This window comes from Dioscorea cayenensis, chromosome 7 (genome assembly GCF_009730915.1).
Source record: "Dioscorea cayenensis subsp. rotundata cultivar TDr96_F1 chromosome 7, TDr96_F1_v2_PseudoChromosome.rev07_lg8_w22 25.fasta, whole genome shotgun sequence".
NCBI classification, from domain to species: Eukaryota; Viridiplantae; Streptophyta; class Magnoliopsida; order Dioscoreales; family Dioscoreaceae; genus Dioscorea; species Dioscorea cayenensis.
In genome coordinates this window covers 28,089,588-28,107,657 of record NC_052477.1, presented here as the reverse complement: position 1 = coordinate 28,107,657, position 18,070 = coordinate 28,089,588, and the positions used below count along the sequence as shown (strand labels likewise).

Here is an 18,070-nt window from a genome sequence, read left to right as displayed (position 1 = left end):
TTTTTTATGTTTTTTTATTTTATTGTTCGTGTAATTTTTGTTATTTTTAATGAAGTTATATTTCATGTATTATTTTTGTTAATTTTTATTTTTTTATTAATTGAAAAAAATACAAACTTAAATTATAAATTATTTAATTAAATTGAAATATAAATTATAAATATAAATTTTTATAAAAATAAAAAAATAAATAAAAAAGATATAAACTGAAAAATTAAAACTAAAAATTATAAAATAATAAAAATAAATAAATAATAAACTGAAAAAAATTATAAACTGAAAAATTAAAAACAAAAAAATCAAAAAGGATAAAAAAAGATAAATAATAATCTAAAAAAATAAAAAATAATTAACAAAAAAATAAAACTGAAAAATAAAAAAAACAAAAAATAAAACTGAAAAAAAAATTCAAAATGAAAACAGAAAAAATAATAAAATAAAAAAATAGCGCTGCTACAGTGGTGCGCTTCTGCAAATTTGGCGCAGAATTTGGCGCTGGATTGGACCAAATTCTGCGCCAAATTTGCTTAAAAACGCCATATATACAGATGGGTTGGAGTTGCACTTACACATGCATCTTATCTTCTATTTATTTTTTTAATAAATATTTAATTTTTTTAAAAATTAATTTATAAAATTATACATGCAAGTGGCCTACAACCATGATTTCTGGAGACTCCCCAATATATACACGCACACATACAATATTTTAAAAATATTTAATATGATTCATGCATCTTGTCTTCTATTTATTTTTTAAATAAATATTTAAAAATTAAAAATTAATTTATAAAATTATCCAGGCAAGTGGCCTACAGCCATGATTTCTGGAAACTCCCCAATATATACACGCACACATACAATATTTTAAAAATATTTAATATGATTCATGCATCTTGTCTTCTATTTATTTTTTAAATAAATATTTAAAATTTAAAAAATTAATTTATAAAATTATACATGCAAGTGGCCTACAGCCATGATTTCTGGAAACTCCCCAATATATACATATATATATATATATAGTTTATAATTTTATAATGCATTTCGTTCAGAGGAGGCCTTCTTATCTCATTAGTTTAGTGGTTGCTTATTATTTTTAAACTAATAATAATAATAATAATAATAATAATAATAATAAAGGGAAGGTTTTGTAATATACTAAATAAGAGAATGGGCAAGAGAATGAGTGAAAGGCCTTCATTCATTTGTTTCTATCTTGTACCTTGTCTTTCTATCAAGATCCAGCAGTTCAATACCTCTCCTTCACTACATTTATGATCCATCCATGAGCTGGTACTTCTTCTTTATCTCGTTTCTCTTGGTGTGATTCATAGAATAATCAGTGGATGAACATTTATGATCTTTTTCGCGTGGATTTGATGTTGGATTGGTTGTTTAGATGATAAAGTTTTGGTTTTTATGAAGAATTTTGTCTTATGCTGTGATTTTGTCTTTCTACTGGCGTAGGAATTGTTAGATGTAGATTTAGTTGTATTCATGCGGGAAAGGTTTCATGAAGCCTAAGAAAGTTGGAATTTTGGGTTGGGTTTGAGGTGAACAAGCATATCTCCTTGTTCCACATCATAGGATGTCATTTTGTGGATAATTGGATGAGATTTTTATGATTGCTCTTAGTTGGGGCTGAAATCATGGGTTTTCTATGGCTGTGTTTTGTTAGGAGGGAGACAAAGCTGCTTCTTGTCCTCAAGCCCCCTCTCTCCTCCTCTGTTTTAAGTCTATTGTTGTTGTTCGAGAGAGAGAGAGAGAGAGAGTTCGCTATCTTCTTTTTGTGAAGTTTGGATTGGGTTCATTTTTGGGAACAGACAAAAGTTTCCCCTTTATTGATTAACTATCATTTAGTCTGGCCGGAGAAGCTAGATATAATCTTAGTTTTGCAAGCATTAGTTCAAAGAATTTTTCCTTTCTTTTGATTTTGTGATTGTTGTTGTCGACAACCATGAAATCTTATCCAGTTGCTGCACAATAGCTTGCACACAATTTACATGCCAAACACTTGATCAACTTACTTTCCTTCGAAGTCCCTCTTTCCTTCGTTCAATTTGGAATCAGGTTGATTTTGAGAACTTAGGAAATTTTCATCTTATTGATTAGCTAACATTTAATGTATTCAGGGCATCCTATTTCTGTGAAGACCAGTTAGAGAAACTAGATACTGTCCTAGTTCTGTAAGGATTAGTTTGGAAGAATGTTTCCTTTTCTTTTGATTTTTTTAGCGTGTTGTTATTGATGATCACAAAATCTTATCCAGTTGCTGCTGAATAGAATGCCCACAATTTATAGCCTAAATACTTGAGCTGTTTGTTTTTTATTCCAAATTCCCATCTTTACAGAACAGGATGTGCACAATTTATAGGCCAAGCATTTGATTAAGTTGCTATGGAGGAGAGATTAGAGGAAACTTTTCCGAGAAAGCGATGATGTGACTATCATGGTGAACTCCCAGTGTTTGGCAGGGCTTTTGTGTGTCTACTCTCAGGTGTGTGTTCTGTTGTTAGAGTGAGTGGAAAGTTTGTTCTTTTGTTGGTTCATTCATTTGTGATGCATTTGATTGTCATAGGAGTGGATTCTTTGTTTAGAAGCTTTTATGGGAGACTATATATTACATGCTTAGGGGAAGCTTCATTGCCTCTTTGCTCATGTAAACATAGAATGCACAATGTTTCGAACTTATAAATTACCTTCTGAGTAGAAGCTTTGTTGTGCCTCTAGCTTTTAAAGATAGGCTGTACACAATATTTCAAACCTGACAAACCATGTGGTGGGAGAAGGTTGATAGCCTCTCTAATCATGTAAACATAGGCTGCTGGCAATATTTCAAACCTGACAAATAGCATGCTGAGAAGAAGCTTCACCCCCTCTTGTCATGCAAAGATAGGTTGCATGCAATGTTTCAAACTTGACAAACACCATGTTGAGGAGAAACTACATGTCTTTCTAGTCATGCAAAAATAGTTGCACATTATATTTCAAACCTGAAAAATAACATGTTGAGAGAAACTAAATAGCCTCTCCAATTATATAAACATGGGTTTCACACAATATTTCAGACCAGACAAACACATTCTGAGAAGAAGAAGCTTCGTAGCCTCTCTAGTCATGCAAAGATGGGTTGCACACAATGTTTCAAACCTGACAAACTGTGTGCTGAGGAGAAACTTACTCTTTCTAGTCATGCGAAGATAGGTTTTGCACACAATGTTTCAAACCTGACAAATCACATGCTGAGGAGAAACTGCATAGTCCTTCCAGTCATGCAAAGATAGGTTTGCACACAATGTTTCAAACCTGACAAACCACATGCTGAGGAGAAACTACATAGTCTCTCTAGGCATGCAAACATAGGTTGCACACAATATTTCAAACCTGAAAAATCACATGCTGAGTAACCTCTCTAATCATGCCACCATTGGTTTGATCACAATGTTTGAGCACAATGTTTCAGACCTGACAAACCATGTGTTGAGGAGAAGCTTCACAGTTTCTCCGACAATGCAAACATAGGTTGCACACAACATTTCAAACCTGAAAAATCATATGCTGAAAATTCATAGCCTCTCTGGTCATGTAAACATTGGTTGCGCAAAATAATTCAAATCTTACAAATTACATGATGAGAAGAAGCTTCATAGTTTCTCTAGTCATGTAAATATAGTTTGCACAGAATATTTTAAACTTGACAAATGCATGCAGAGGAGAAGCTTCATAGTCTCTCTAGCCATGTAAAACCAAGTTGCATGGAATGTTTCAGACCATTTAGATTACATACTAAGGAGAAGCTTCATAGTCTCTCTAGACATGTAAACATAGCTTACAGGCAATGCCTCAATCCTTAATAATTACATGCTGATGAGAAGCTTCATAGTCTCTCTAGTTATGTAAACATAGGTTGAACTCCTTGTTTATGATTAACTGATATACGGAATATAAAACTTTATTAATAGATAAACCTACCCATTGCTAGGCCTCCAGTGTGGACCTAGCAGGTCTCAAGCATCCTTGGTTGGTCCAGGCAGGTAACTTGGGTTTGCATGTTCGTCGAAGCTTGCCACGCCTGAAAATTCCCCCACTGGACTTGATGGCCGACTTCCTTCAAAGCCAGAAAATGGCTGTTGTCCTGGCGGGTTCCACTGGCCAAGCTGTGCTTGCAGATATGGCAAGTTGAAGGCTGTTTGTGGTGCAGGTTCTTTCGGCTCAGAGCTACTAATTGTCTGTGTCATTGCATGAGCAGTACTTGAGCTTGCATTGCTTCGATATACAGCTTGATTCCCTTTGCCAGAAAGCAGTTGTGAATTACCTCCGAAAATACTCTCAAGAGTTCCCGTCGAACTCTGTGCCCTATTGAAAATGTTGCCAAGCCAATATTCAAGTTGTGTCATATCAAAGCTACTGTCATTCTGTGCCATGAAACCGGCATTAGTTGTGGTGTCATTGCTTGGATATGCAACTTGTTTCCCTTTGCCATAAAGTAGTTGTGCATTGCCTCCTAAAAGAGCTTCCCTTGAACTTGGTGCCACGCTGAAAATGCTGCTTGATGAGTATTCAGGTAGTTTCAGATCAGAGCTTCTATTTATCTGTGTCATTGAATCAGCAGCAACTGAGCTAGCATAACCTGGATGTCGACCCTGCACCCTTTCACCAGAAAACAGTTGTAAATTTAGTCCAAGATCAGTGTCGAGATGTCCTTGTGAACTTGGTGCCATGTTGAACATGGTGTTTTGCAAGAATTCAGGTTGTTTCAGATCAGAGCTCATATTTGTATGTGTCATTAAACCTGCAGTAACTGAGCTAGAATAACCTGGGTATCGACCCTGCACCCTTTCACCTGAAAACAGTTGTAAATTTAGTCCAAGATCAGTCTCGAGATGTCCTTGTGAACTTGGTGCCATGTTGAATGTGGCGTTTTGCGAGAATTCAGGTTGTTTCAGCTCAGAGCTCCTATTTGTATGTGTCATTAAACCTGCGGTAACTGAGCTAGCATAACCTGGGTATCGACCCTGCACCCTTTCACCAGAAAACAGTTGTAAATTTAGTCCAAGATCAGTCTCGAGATGTCCTTGTGAACTTGGTGCCATGTTGAACATGGCGTTTTGCGAGAATTCAGGTTGTTTCAGCTCAGAACTCCTATTTGTATGTGTCATTAAACCTGCGGTAACTGAGCTAGCAAAGTTTGGATACACAGCTTGGCTACCTTCTCCATAAAGCAGCTGAGAATTCACTCCTAAAGCACTTTCAGAAGCTCCCATTGAACTTGTTTCCATGTTGGAAATGCTGCCTTGTAAGAATTCAGGTGTTCCAATCTTAGAGAACCAATTAACCAGATCATCAGTGTGCGGTTCACAGCTGGCTCCTTGAACAGAATTTAAATTTTCAGCAAAGCTATTATCAGGAGGGGGATATTCTGAGCTGCACATGTTGAAATAGTTTGTTGCAGATGCAACGGAAAGGGTTGAATCAAACATTGCAGCATAGCTATTGCTTTGCAGTGGAGAAGCACTGTTTCCTTGGAGGTATGATTCTGTCAGCAGTGAAATGTTGGTTGGATCAGCATTTAATTTGTTGCTCTTGGACCAGTCACCGATTTGAGGCATTTGGGAAATCATTTGAGGTTTGGAGAATTCTTCATATTTAGATGCTTGATAAGCCTGGGTTTGTTCTGCAAGTTCCTGAATTTTTTTCTCCACCAACAACTTAGCCACAGGACCTGCATCCTTGACAAATTTCCTCAGGCTCTCCTCATAGCTATGAGAGCAATTTTGCTGAAGAAAGAATGACTGTTGTCAGTGATTTAGAGTGATGCATATCTTAAACACCAACAATTAGAAGCAGGTATTCAGTTAATCATGCGTGATATGAGAAAGTGATGGAATTTAAAAAATTAGATTCAGTGAGAATTTAAAGTTCGTACAAGACATTGGTAATTTGGTACTGTTGTGTCATCTTGCTGCAGATAACTTATAAATGTAATAGGCTTTACTATTGAGTGGTTGGTTTCATTAAGCTTGAGACATGTTTTATAGTTGCAACTGAATACATAGAGAGCAGCATGATACATACCTGACAATCTATTACAAACAATTTGAAGAGTAACACTGGAAATTGGAATGGTGGTAAGAGCAATATAGATGTGACAAATACAACTTACACGAACGAGTTTCATGGGTTGAAAGGCCATTGAAGCTATTTCATCAAATGAATTGTTCTCAGGCTTATATGTGTTTCTTCTGTCTTCTATTGGAGAGTTGGACTGCTCAAAATCTTGAGGATCTGCGAATAATGGAAAATATTTGGTCTTCTAAATTCATCGTCTGAATAATAGGAACACTTCCAAAAGTTATGTTTTAGCTACTGTGAATTTGAATGAGATAGTACTAACAGGAATATAAAAAGCATATGTTCTATGAAAACCGAATAAAATACCTTCTTGAAACTTTTTTTTGGTAGATATGCCTTTTTCAAAACTTGGAAACAGGCCCTATAATGTGCTTACAGATTTTAAAGATGAAAAGAACAGAATAAACAATTGTTCAACAAAGAATGCTCGACAGAAATGATATATGATATATAATGCCTTTAATTTTTTCCTTTCAGCTTGTGAAATTATATTGGAAATACTCATGAATGGTATGGTTTCCTGTGGGATACTTCCTTCTTACCATAAAAAATCACGCCAGTTTTTTTACCATAGGTCTTGGAACTACCAACCCTTTGCTTGGGATTCTTTTTGGTCCTCGATGATTGTGCTCTTCTGTTTGATGCATCATCATTGACAGCGTTTTTCTGCTTCATGTTGCTGGCAGCTCTGGGGCGCAACCTAGATTCTAAAAATTTCAACTTTAAAAAAATTCCTGGACTTTTTTCAAATTTCGCTGGCTTCTTCTTATACTTGAAATACTTTTGATGCCAGTTTGCAAGTTCCTTCTCTGCATAGAGCGGGTTGGATCTCAGATATCTGAAGATCTGATTGGCTCTGATCTTGAAGAGATTTCGCCTGCAAGAGCAAGCAGTCAATCTCTGATGTTAAGGGATTGAACAGTTAGTTTGCAAACCTTTGCATCAACAAGATGAGGAACCCCTATTTCAGGTTGATCTCACCTCTTGGTAAGGGATGGTGTCTGGGGCGTTGGATTCTAATGCCTTGTTGAACACATTCAAAACATCTTTCTGCATTCATGGATTCAAGAATAAGAATTTAAATTTTTATTTCTGTTTTAGGTATGAAATCATACAATTTCAAAGAGGAAGATCAGAACCAATAGAAAGGCGAACGAACCTTGAATTCCTCCAGAGACTGGTACATTCCATCTCTATGCTTTTGCCTGAGGGTTGCCAAGTCTCCTGGTACATCTATGCTTTTCCCCAAATCATAAGCCTAAATAGGAAAGAAGTGATAGCGCGTTAGCAGTGCTTGGAGTGTTGACATTTGTATTGAATTGCGTAAGTATTGTCTGACAACCGACCTCGAGGTTTTCTGGCATTGAGAACAGTTCATGCTCATCTTTTCTGCAACCAGTAAAAACCATGAATTATCTTTGAAATATTTGCATACTATTTTCAGGACCTTAAAACTGTTTAAGAGCAATCATGATCTTCTCATGCTCAACTATTTAGATAGAAAATTCATAAGGGCCATCACTGTGAGTATATACTTACATTTCTAAAACATCGAGAATGTATGTGATTAACCTCTCAGTTGGGTTCTGGGAAATCAAGGGTGTGTATATTGATGATTTATCTGGGGAAGGGAAAGTTATTTTACTCCTTCGTAGTTAACTAGAATGGAACAATGCCAGATATAATGTCAATTTATTGAATCCTATAATCAGATATCACCTTCATTTGTTGGCCTAGCTCCAATTTCTTCTTGATTGGGCATTCTACCGCTATCTGGTTCCTTGTTATTTGGTTCAGCTCCTTCTGGTCCTTCACTGTTTGGTCCAACTCCATCTGGTGCTGCATTGTTTTCTTCCACTTCATCTCGAGTGTCTTTGCTCGTTCCTGCTTTATCGTGAACTTGATTATAATTTGACCCTTCCTGATACATACGGCAAAGACAGTGATTTCATTACATGCTTTCTCTGCCATAACATATGCAACCTTGAAGGTCTCTGACTAAGAAATTAGTTGTGCATTTCCATGTTTGCTTGAATCCTGTTTTATTTCCACACATGTTAAGGAAAACATTTCAACACTAGGGTCCATGCATGCGTTATATAAGCATCACCTTATTTGAAGAAAGCTGGCCCTTAGGTCTCCATAACTGGCATGTATGGCTAAATGTTCTGAAATGTTCAAGGTGAATAATACTAGATTATTGGTTATTCTGGCCATGTATAGAGGCATACTTCTTAACTGAAATATTTAAGCAATTGTTTTGAATAAAGTTAAACATATGGCCATTGCAAGAAGCATGTAACTTTCTCAAACCATTGGCACATGTTGAGGGAAAGAAGATAAACATGAAAAGAAAAACCTATTATGTGTCCAAAAGACACCCCGCTAATGTTTGCTTGTATTGCTCCAGCCCCAATTTGGTTCATGCTTGCATAAGCCAACCTACTATGCTAACTAAATTTATGCAACTGGTTGCGCACAATCAGGAATTATATGGAGTCAACATGGATATGAAAGAGAGAAGCAGAAATGAAACTTGGGCACGGAAACCATTCTAGACTATTGCATGCAACCTGATTCAACTGTCGAATGTGCTATGACAACCAAATCAAATTGCATAGAGAAAAAATGTTTAGAAATCTTTGCTAAAAAATCATGAATTACTACTGAATTTACACAAACCATTGTCTAATCCAGTTGGCAAGTGAGAGTTGTGATCATTTTAGTGCAAAAATGGATCACTAGATTAACTTTTCACCTTATAGATTTGTTTGATATTCTTCTTTCTGCCACGCTTTTGGCTTGTTTGCTTCTCGATGCTTTTAATTCAGGATTGGTATCCATTGGTTGATCAAATTTCTTCTTCCTTTCGTATCAGTTCTCTCTGTGTCCATTAGGCAGATGTTTTTCCGCTTATCCCTTGCAGCCATCCCTAATTTCCTTTTCCTTTCAACGAAAAAAAATGATTGTTGTAGGACAACTATTGAAACTTAAGCAACCTTCACTTTTTAAAGAAGGATAACTGTATGAAATCATAATAAGTAGTGTTAGATTTAGCATGCATCATTTCCCTCTATAAAAGTTTAGACATTGGCAGCCTAAACAATTGAACTATTCTGCAGATCTGTTAGTTTATTAGCCTTGGGGGATGTTTGAATCAAACATTTGAAAAGAATGCTGCTCAACAAATAAATTTACCATGAGAAATTGGCAAACAAGAAATTAGAAAAGAAGATCAGAGCTTGTTTACTGCGAAAATAATAGTAGATTCACATGCTTCAATATTATGATTTTTTTTGTCAAGTGATCATAAAAACAGCATAACTGTTTTTCCCCTAAAACAATACCTAAGATTTGAACCAAATCGGAAAACGAGAAAGATGGATCAACAGATAGTCCTGATCTATGTAGCAAGAAACCCTTTCTACGACAACATAATCGAATCAAATGCTTTTTCAGTCGCAAATGGAATATGAAAGTGCTTTAGCAATTGGGATCTTGCTTATGCGATGTTAAGCACATCGATTTGATAAGGCATCTGAAAGAAAGAGAAGGAGATTTAGAAAAAATTTAAATAATTCTTTGCTTGGTGAAAGAAGAGCAGATCATACCTTGGAATCAGTATCCGCATTTCAGAAAGGGATCCTGAACGGAGCGCGTTTCAGAAAGGGATCCTGAACGGAGCGAGTCTCTCTGAACCAAGTTATTGGCTTTTGCGCCGTCTAGGCCAAGGTTATCGTCTTTGCGGATTTAACAAGTAAGGATGAAAATGGCAGCTCTCAAAATAGAAAGCACTCACCAAGTTCATCGTCACTATTACTGCGTGGGAGCGTGTTGTTAAAATCGACAAGAAGAAAAAGGCAAGAATAAATTACTCGACTTAATAGAAGATGTTAGTTCGAAAAATATTTATGGCATTCTCAGTGAAAGTGAGGCTCTTGAAATCAAATTCTATTTTCGTTTGAAAGTGCTTCAAATTATTTTTTTCATTGTCGACCTTTTTCAGCTACCAATTTGATTATGTGAATGGTTAATTTGCAAAGTCCGGTAAAACCGCTTTGAATTGGGTATTAATTTTTATCTCGGGAAGATACTTTTTTTGGTGCTTTGTAGGTATTTTTTTCATTTTTACATATAGCTGTGTTTGTGATTTTGGCGTCATTAGCCATTGTGATGCTAGAAGTTTTTTTGGTAGTTGCTCAAAATTAGGATGATTTTTCTGATTTGTTAGAATAATTTTCTGATTTGTTTGGATCCCATAAATTGTGGGATTAATTTAGGGTTAATGTGTGTATATATGTGCTGCCCATTGTACTCCAAAAATTAAGAAATCAATTCCAATTCTTCTCACACTTTTTGTTATGGTATCATTTTTTGTTATGGTATCAGAGCTTTAGGTTCTTCTCTTCTTTCTTGGGATTCTTTTTTCTTCTTCGAGCAGCCTTCATTGTTGCGGTTTCTCTTTTTTCTTTGGATTCTTTTTTCTTCTTCGAGCAGTCTTCATTGCTGCAGTTTCTCTTCTAACAAGTCCTTCATCACAGACTTGTTTTTTGTTTTCCAAATTCTAATTGAATTCATGGCAATATCAGAGACGTCTGAATCTTATGTTTTGAATCAATTGGAAGAATCTGTTCGGTCACAGCACTAAGGAGAACTTCAGAGTATTCAGGCAGCATATCGACTTAATTGAAGGAATTATCTGAAGTGGTCTTAATTGGTTTAAACCATTCTCAAAGGCAGAGGAAAAATCAGCCACATCATAGGGCTTGGACCGGATAGGAATGATCCACTTTTTGAAGCATGGGATGAAGACTCAATGATTATGGCGTGGCTATGGAACTCAATCCCATAAATCAGCGATACGTGCATGTTTTTGTCAACCGCAAAAGATTTGGGATGCAATTCAACAAACCTACTCCAAGGCAAAGGATGCTGCCCAAGTTTATGATGTGAAGGTGAAAACAATGGCTGCAAAGCAAGGGAACAAGAATGTTACAGAATATACAAATCAATTGAAGTTTCTTTGGCAGGAGCTCGATCACTATAGGGTGATTAAAACTAAATGTCCAGATGATGCTGCAATTCTCAAAGAATTCATTGAACAAGACCGGATCTAAGATTTTCTTGTAGGACTCAATCATGAGTTTGATCAAGTTAGGATTCAAATTCTTGGAAAACCAGAAATTCCCTGCTTTAATGAAGTTGTTGCAATAATCCGGAGTGAGGAAAGTAGAAGGGGACTAATGCTTGATTCCCCGAGTAATGATGTCTCGGTCATGGTGGCAGATGGTGATAGCAATCTCACCAGAGAAGCAATGAAGAACAAAAATTCAGAAAATGGGGAGTCAGGACAAGGACGACCTCAAAACCATGATAACTTGTGGTGCAGTTATTGTAAAAAGTAATGGCATACCAGGGATAGGTGTTGGAAACTCCATGGCAAGCCACCAAGTCGTGAATGGGCACCAAGAGAGGAACAAACAAAGGCTAGAAATGCAAATGTTGCTGCAATTCAAGAAACAACAACATTTCCATAAGAATCTAGTGGATTCAACCAAGAAGACATTGAAAGATTGAAGACTCTCATCAATAGCCTGGAAAAATCCTCGGGTACTTGTTCCTTGGTGTCTTCAGGTGAGTCTCCTTTTTCTATTGGGTTGAATGTCTTGGAAAACACCTTTATCAACTCTTGGGTCATGGACTCAGGTGCAACTGACCATATGACCAACTCACCTAGTTTCTTCCTAAATTACACCCCATGTCCAAGTAATGGAAAAATTGCCACAGCAATGGTTCCTTAATAACCGTGGCTGGTGTAGGAGATATTAGAATAAATTCATCACTCGCCTTAAAAAATGTTCTTCATGTTCCAACTTTGTCTACCAATCTTATCTCTATCCAAAAATTTACCAAAGATTCAAGATGTAATGTGATTTTTCATCATGATTGTTGTGTATTTTAGGATGAGGATTCGGGGAGGATGATTGGACTTGCTAAAGAAAGGACGGCCTCTACTACCTTGGCATATCATCCCGATCGAACATTAACTGGGGCGGCAGTCTACCTTATTCTCTAATAACCAACCGTTCTTCCTCTAACAAAGGAAAAATTTGGCTTTATCATCATCACCTTGGCCATCCCTCATTTAGAGTTTTACAAATCTTGTTTCCTTTTCAGTTACCAATTTGATTATGTGAATGATTAATTTGCAAGTCTGGTAAAACTGCTTTGAATTGGGTATTAATTTTATCTCAGGAAGATACTTTTTTTGGTGCTTTGTAGGTATTTTTCATTTTTACATATAGCTGTGTTTGTGATTTTGGCGTCATTAGCCATTGTGATGCTAGAAGTTTTTTTGGTAGTTACTCAAAATTAGGATGATTTTTCTGATTTGTTGGAATAATTTTCTGATTTGTTTGGATCCCATAAATTGTGGGATTAATTTAGGGTTAATGTGTGTATATATGTGCTGCCCATTGTACTCCAATAATTAAGAAATCAATTCCAATTCTTCTCACACTTTTTGTTAGTTGTGTTTGTGATTTTGGTGTCATTGGCCATTGTGATGCTAGAAGTCTTTTTTGCTTTTTTGTCTTCTGGCATGCCTTAATTTTTAGAGAACAAGAGCCATATAGACGCACTGACTAATCAAAATTTTCTTGATGTATTAATATTGCGGGTATGAGAAGAGAATTTTTCATCCTCATTGTTCATGCACTTTACAGGGATTGCATTGAGAGTGTGAGTTTTGAAACTCCATGTGTTTGTTTTAATGAAAGCCCAGTTTTTGATCCTCAACCTAAGTTTTTAGTTGATTGGTTGTTTTTTGTGATCTTCATTTCAATATGAGGGGCTACATCAAAATAACAAGTGTGAAATTCTTGTAGTGTTAAATTCTCATAGTATTTTATAAGCGCAATTCAATAATGTGCATGTTATTTTTCTTTTACTTCTTGGCTATTAGGATTTACCTTGTGCTTAAGTAAATATGGGGGATCAGCTTATGACAAACTAGATGTGATAATTTGGGATGTATTTTTTGAGTTATGTATGAGAATGTGAAATGATCTCGCAGAAGTTTTTTCAATTTGGGAAATTGTTAGATGATTAGAAATTTGGTTTTGATGCTAGAAGTCAGTTTTGCCCCCAATTTTTTTTCCCGAAAAATTTTAATTTTTAGAGAACAAGAGCTGTATCGATACACTGACTAATTTACATTGTCTTGATGTATTAATGTTGCAGGTTTAAGGAGAGAAATTTGTCATCCTTGTGGTCGTGCACATAAGGGAGACTGCATTGCGAGTGTGAATTTAAAAACTTCATGAGCTCAGTTTTTGATCCTCAGCCTAAGCTTTTTGTTGAATGGTTGTTTTTGTGATCTTCATTTCAATATGATGGTCCTGGTGAAATTCTTGCAGTGATGATGAAAATAGAAAGGAATGCAATATCATAATATTTTATAAGCATGATAAATAATGTGCATGACATTTTTGTTATACTTCTTAGCTATTTGATTTTACCTTGTAATTAAATAAATATTGCATATTAGAAATTCTCTAAAGAATCACGCCCGGCTGATGGCAAACTAGATCTGATAATTTGGGATGTATTTTTTGAGTTTTGCATAAGAATGTGAAATGATTTCACAAAAGATTTTTCAATTCAGGAAATTGTGAAACCATTAGAAATTTGGTTTTCTTATTATTTGTTGAAAATTGAAGTTTAGGGATCTCCTTTATGTTTTGATTGCATCAAGATTCTTAATTTTTCAGGCAATGATCATATTCCATTTTATCTTTTACAAAGACCTAATGATTTCACAAAGGAATGTGAAATGATTTCAGGCATCAAGAATGTGAAATGATTTCACAAAAGATTTTTCAATTCAGGAGATCGTTCAAGTCTGGTAGCTAAAAATAATCTAGTGTTGGTTTTTCTTTTTTGTAACCAGAGAAGCTTTTATATTAACAGATGATTTAATCATTGCGATCAATATTTTGTATGTTTGATAAGCCACATCGATGGGCATTCAGTTTGGCTACCACCTATGAATCATGTTGTTTTATTACTAATTTAGTAAGATATATGTTCAAAGGTTGAAAAACTCAAGGTTATTCACTAATGCAATAAAAAGAATTGAATTTTTGTTGGGATTAAACTGGAGAACAATTTCTGATCTTTATATATGTATGCGCATTAGCAGGTTGAACTATTTTGGTGGTTAACAATGGTCAGAGACCTGAACATCAATATCAACCCAACACATAATTGAATGAGAACAAGACTGGATGTTAATTACAACATACTCTCTGAAACTAAATTGATGCAGCATAAGACATTTCATTTGCGCAAAGAAAGGTACAAGTAAGTATATACAGATGGAATGTGTATCAAAATTCAGCGCGCAAAACTTGTTTAGGGTAACTAGTTCTCACAGGCACATCACAAAGTCTGTCCATACAATAAGCAAGCAATGTGTATGTTACAAATCTCGTACATGCAACTTGTATAGTGTACTGAAGCTTACTGTTCCACACATTCCAACGACAGGAAAAATAACTCTTTGAACACATTGTATACACCTACTTTTTCATCTGTGTGTGTACATACATATGTATACAAGAGAAGAAAATTTGAGGCGAAAGTTGTCTTTTGTAGGCATTGAACTTTAGCAATTGAACTTTATGCGCAGCGAAATTAAATTGGTAGCACCATAGCATCGCATCATTTGTTGGGTCCTGATGAGCCCACTGCTTAAGTACTACTGAAACTGTATTACCGCATCATTATGTTGGTCTGTTGATTCAAAAGCCTCTCGATATCTTCTCCTGCCCTTGACATTGAGGAGTTTCACGCGGACCCTGAGTTCTACCACCTTTCCATTCTCGAGCACGATTATCTGTAAGAAACAGTATAAAAGTGTGATGCTAACAATCGAATATAAGAAATAGACTACGGTACTTTTGTTTCTCCAGAAATGGTGATCAAGTGTAGAGCAATATTTTATCAAATTACTTTTGTTTCTCGAAATGGGGATAAAGTGTAGAGCAATGTTTTATCCAAATTATACACGGCGGCAGTGGTTTCATTTCTAGTATGAGAAATTGACATTAATAGGGAAAAACTCGAATATCCGATTAAAATTACGTTTTATCTATCTTATGGAACTTTGTTATATAATAACATTACATAAAAATAGATATGACAAGCGATATCTTACAAAGATCATTAAAATCTTATATTTTTATACAACAAAAATCATAACAAAAATAATAAAAGTTTTATCAAAATCCTAAGAAACTCAAACAACCTAAACATCAAATGTCTCATCAATAAATGAAGACTAAAAAGAAGACATGGGGGATAAGAACTATAAGAAAAGGAATTAAAATAAAAAGAATATAATTTTTATTAGGGAATTGAATCTTTTTCTGATTTGACTTATCGCCCCTACAAAACTGTAAAATTTATTAATATGTATCTATATATATATAAGAATAAACTGAAAATCGGGATCGATTCTGATTTCGGTTTTTATCTTTAAAAATTCGGATCAGTACTCACAAAATTCGAGCTCAAAAATCATATACCGGATCGAATCATCTGATTCGGATGGCTCATCTCTAATAATAATATTCTAGCATCCCTCGCCAAACTCTTGATGGAATGGGCGTCATAGTTTGCTCTAAAAGAAATTAAATATAGTCGTCAATGCATGTGTCTTCAATGATTTACAACCAAATCTGAGCATATGGATAACCTTAGCATATGAGCATCATTTTAGAAAAATCTGAGCGTAGAGATAATGCCCCTGTTAAAAATGTTAGCTGATGCTTTATCAAGATGCAGATACTTTCTATATGTTTGTCAGTTCATTAAAAATTGAGTTGTGAGCAATTAATATAGCCTTGGTTAAGAACATCCCAAAGTACCTAAAAGGATTGCAACCCTTTTATCACACGCTGCCAAAGTAAAAAATAAAGGGATAAATAATAAATTTCTGACAAAAAGAAATCTATCCTGCACAAGATCACTTATAGATTGTGTTGTTCCACTGTATACTTCTTTGAATGCTGTTGAAGTCTCGATTAGTAAAAATATAACTCTTTAACATTCTCATAAATGTCATGTTAGTGGTAATAGTATGATTTAAATGTTACCTACAACCCAAGGCATCAAGCACTTAATTTTCTACCACTGAGATGAATTGTTGCACTTCATCCATCCTGCATGAAGCTCATCCTAGTTTGCTGCCCAATGTACTTCAACGAATGATGATCCGTGAAGAGATAAACTCCTCCACATTTCATTTAACTCACTGAAGAATAAGGATAGCAAGCCAACCGAACCTGCAGGCCTAGCCTAACCCAAATTCAAAAATTCAATCTCTCAAGTTTTTAGCAGAGACATGAGAGGATCACTCAGGGATGGAGCAGGGTAGGAAAACGACTCCCATCTCAATTCCCTTGATAGTTATAAAAACATAAAGGACTTGTTTATAACTTAATCTTTTAATTTGCCTTTTCAAATAATAAACATTTGAAGAGGAGCAAGTGTCTTTCTTTTAATGTAGCCAACTCGGGAGAAAATTTTCATTTTAGATTTTGAAAAGAGCACACTTCTACTAGGGAACTTTATAGTACCATGGTGGATAGGGACCAAAAACATCATTGACATTTCTGAATGTGGGTACCCCACCTCTGAAGATCTAGTAGGCCGATGGCTTTGCTTGTGTGATGACTGCAAATAACAAGTATGATGACTTTATATCTTTTTGTCATTTTTTGGCTGTATTTTGACTTCTCAATGTTCTTTTGACATGTGTCCAAACACCCGGCACTATGCATGTTCAGTTGTGAGCAAGGACTACATTAATGACTCCTATATTTTTCTTCTCTTCAAAAAATTAGATTTACTTGCATTATCTATTAAGCCTTCACCATTGAAAGAGCACATCACAATCCTGCCCAACTTGCTAGCTTTCTTACTCTGACTCTCTCTGCATTTTCTCCATGTACAGCTTGGTTTACTGGTATTAGCTAGTAACACTCGTTCCTTTGTTAGGCTTTAGGGATTCTTAACATTTCCTAGTAGCATTATTCAGCAACAAAAATATCCTACCATGAACAGTGCCTCTGATTCACTAATTTCATAATTAATACAGTCCTGCCAGACCGCGTTCTTCAGTCAATTCAATAAAAACAAGAAATTAGAATTGCTAGCTAAAGCCAAAACCCTAAATTTAATATTAAAAAATCCACATTTATTGAACCAAAAATCCTATTAAAATTCCACAGTAAATCAGCATAAATTCATAAATTGAACAACCAAAATGAACAGGAAATCAAACCAAATATACTCACAGATCCTTCTCATCATCAACAATAAACTCAGCGAACGATCCGAGACCGGCGACGGAGAGGGCACGATCACTCGACCTTGAATCGCGAGACCGCTTCTCCGACGGCTTCAACAACACCAGAATAATCCTGAGCCAGGGATGAAAGGAAGCGGGGGCTTCTCCTGGTACCTCCCAAGTATCTGGAGGTAGTTTGCATGATAGTTCAAGCTCGTCGCATGGACCTCGGACACGGACGGAGGTCGGCGAGGTGAGGGAAGTGATAGGGTGGTCTTCTGCGAGGTGATCGGCGACGCCGGCGAGGTGATCGGCACCACCGGGATCTCCGGAGCTTCGCATGCAGAGCAGGGCTTCCATTAGCGAGAGTGAGAGGAATTCATGGAACTAGTTCAAAGATTTGGACTTGTTTTTCCAAATGTTTTAATAACCGGATTTGAAAATTTTTTCAAATAAATAAATATTTAAAAATTTGAAAAATATTAAAAAATAAGTAAAAAAATAATTTTAATAATAAAGAAAAATAATAAAAAAGATACAAAATTACATATTGCAAATTTAAATTACCTTTATAACTTT

At 35.6% G+C, this 18,070-nt stretch overlaps 2 long non-coding RNA genes across 3 annotated transcripts; both read left to right on the top strand.

Annotated features, from left to right (window-relative positions):
• The first annotated feature begins 1,131 nt into the window (after positions 1–1,131).
• Positions 1,132–6,838, top strand: LOC120265921. The gene is made up of 3 exons (XR_005537806.1): positions 1,132–1,296; positions 2,355–2,500; positions 6,710–6,838. It is a non-coding gene; the product is annotated as an uncharacterized LOC120265921 (long non-coding RNA).
• A 256-nt stretch (positions 6,839–7,094) lies between these two features.
• LOC120265920 lies at positions 7,095–13,835 on the top strand. 2 transcript variants are annotated; one of them, XR_005537805.1, is made up of 4 exons: positions 7,095–7,122; positions 7,237–7,458; positions 10,725–11,769; positions 12,098–12,808. It is a non-coding gene; the product is annotated as an uncharacterized LOC120265920 (long non-coding RNA). The 2 variants fall into 2 exon arrangements; XR_005537804.1 differs by lacking the exons at positions 10,725–11,769; positions 12,098–12,808 and adding an exon at positions 13,378–13,835.
• Positions 13,836–18,070: the final 4,235 nt, after the last annotated feature.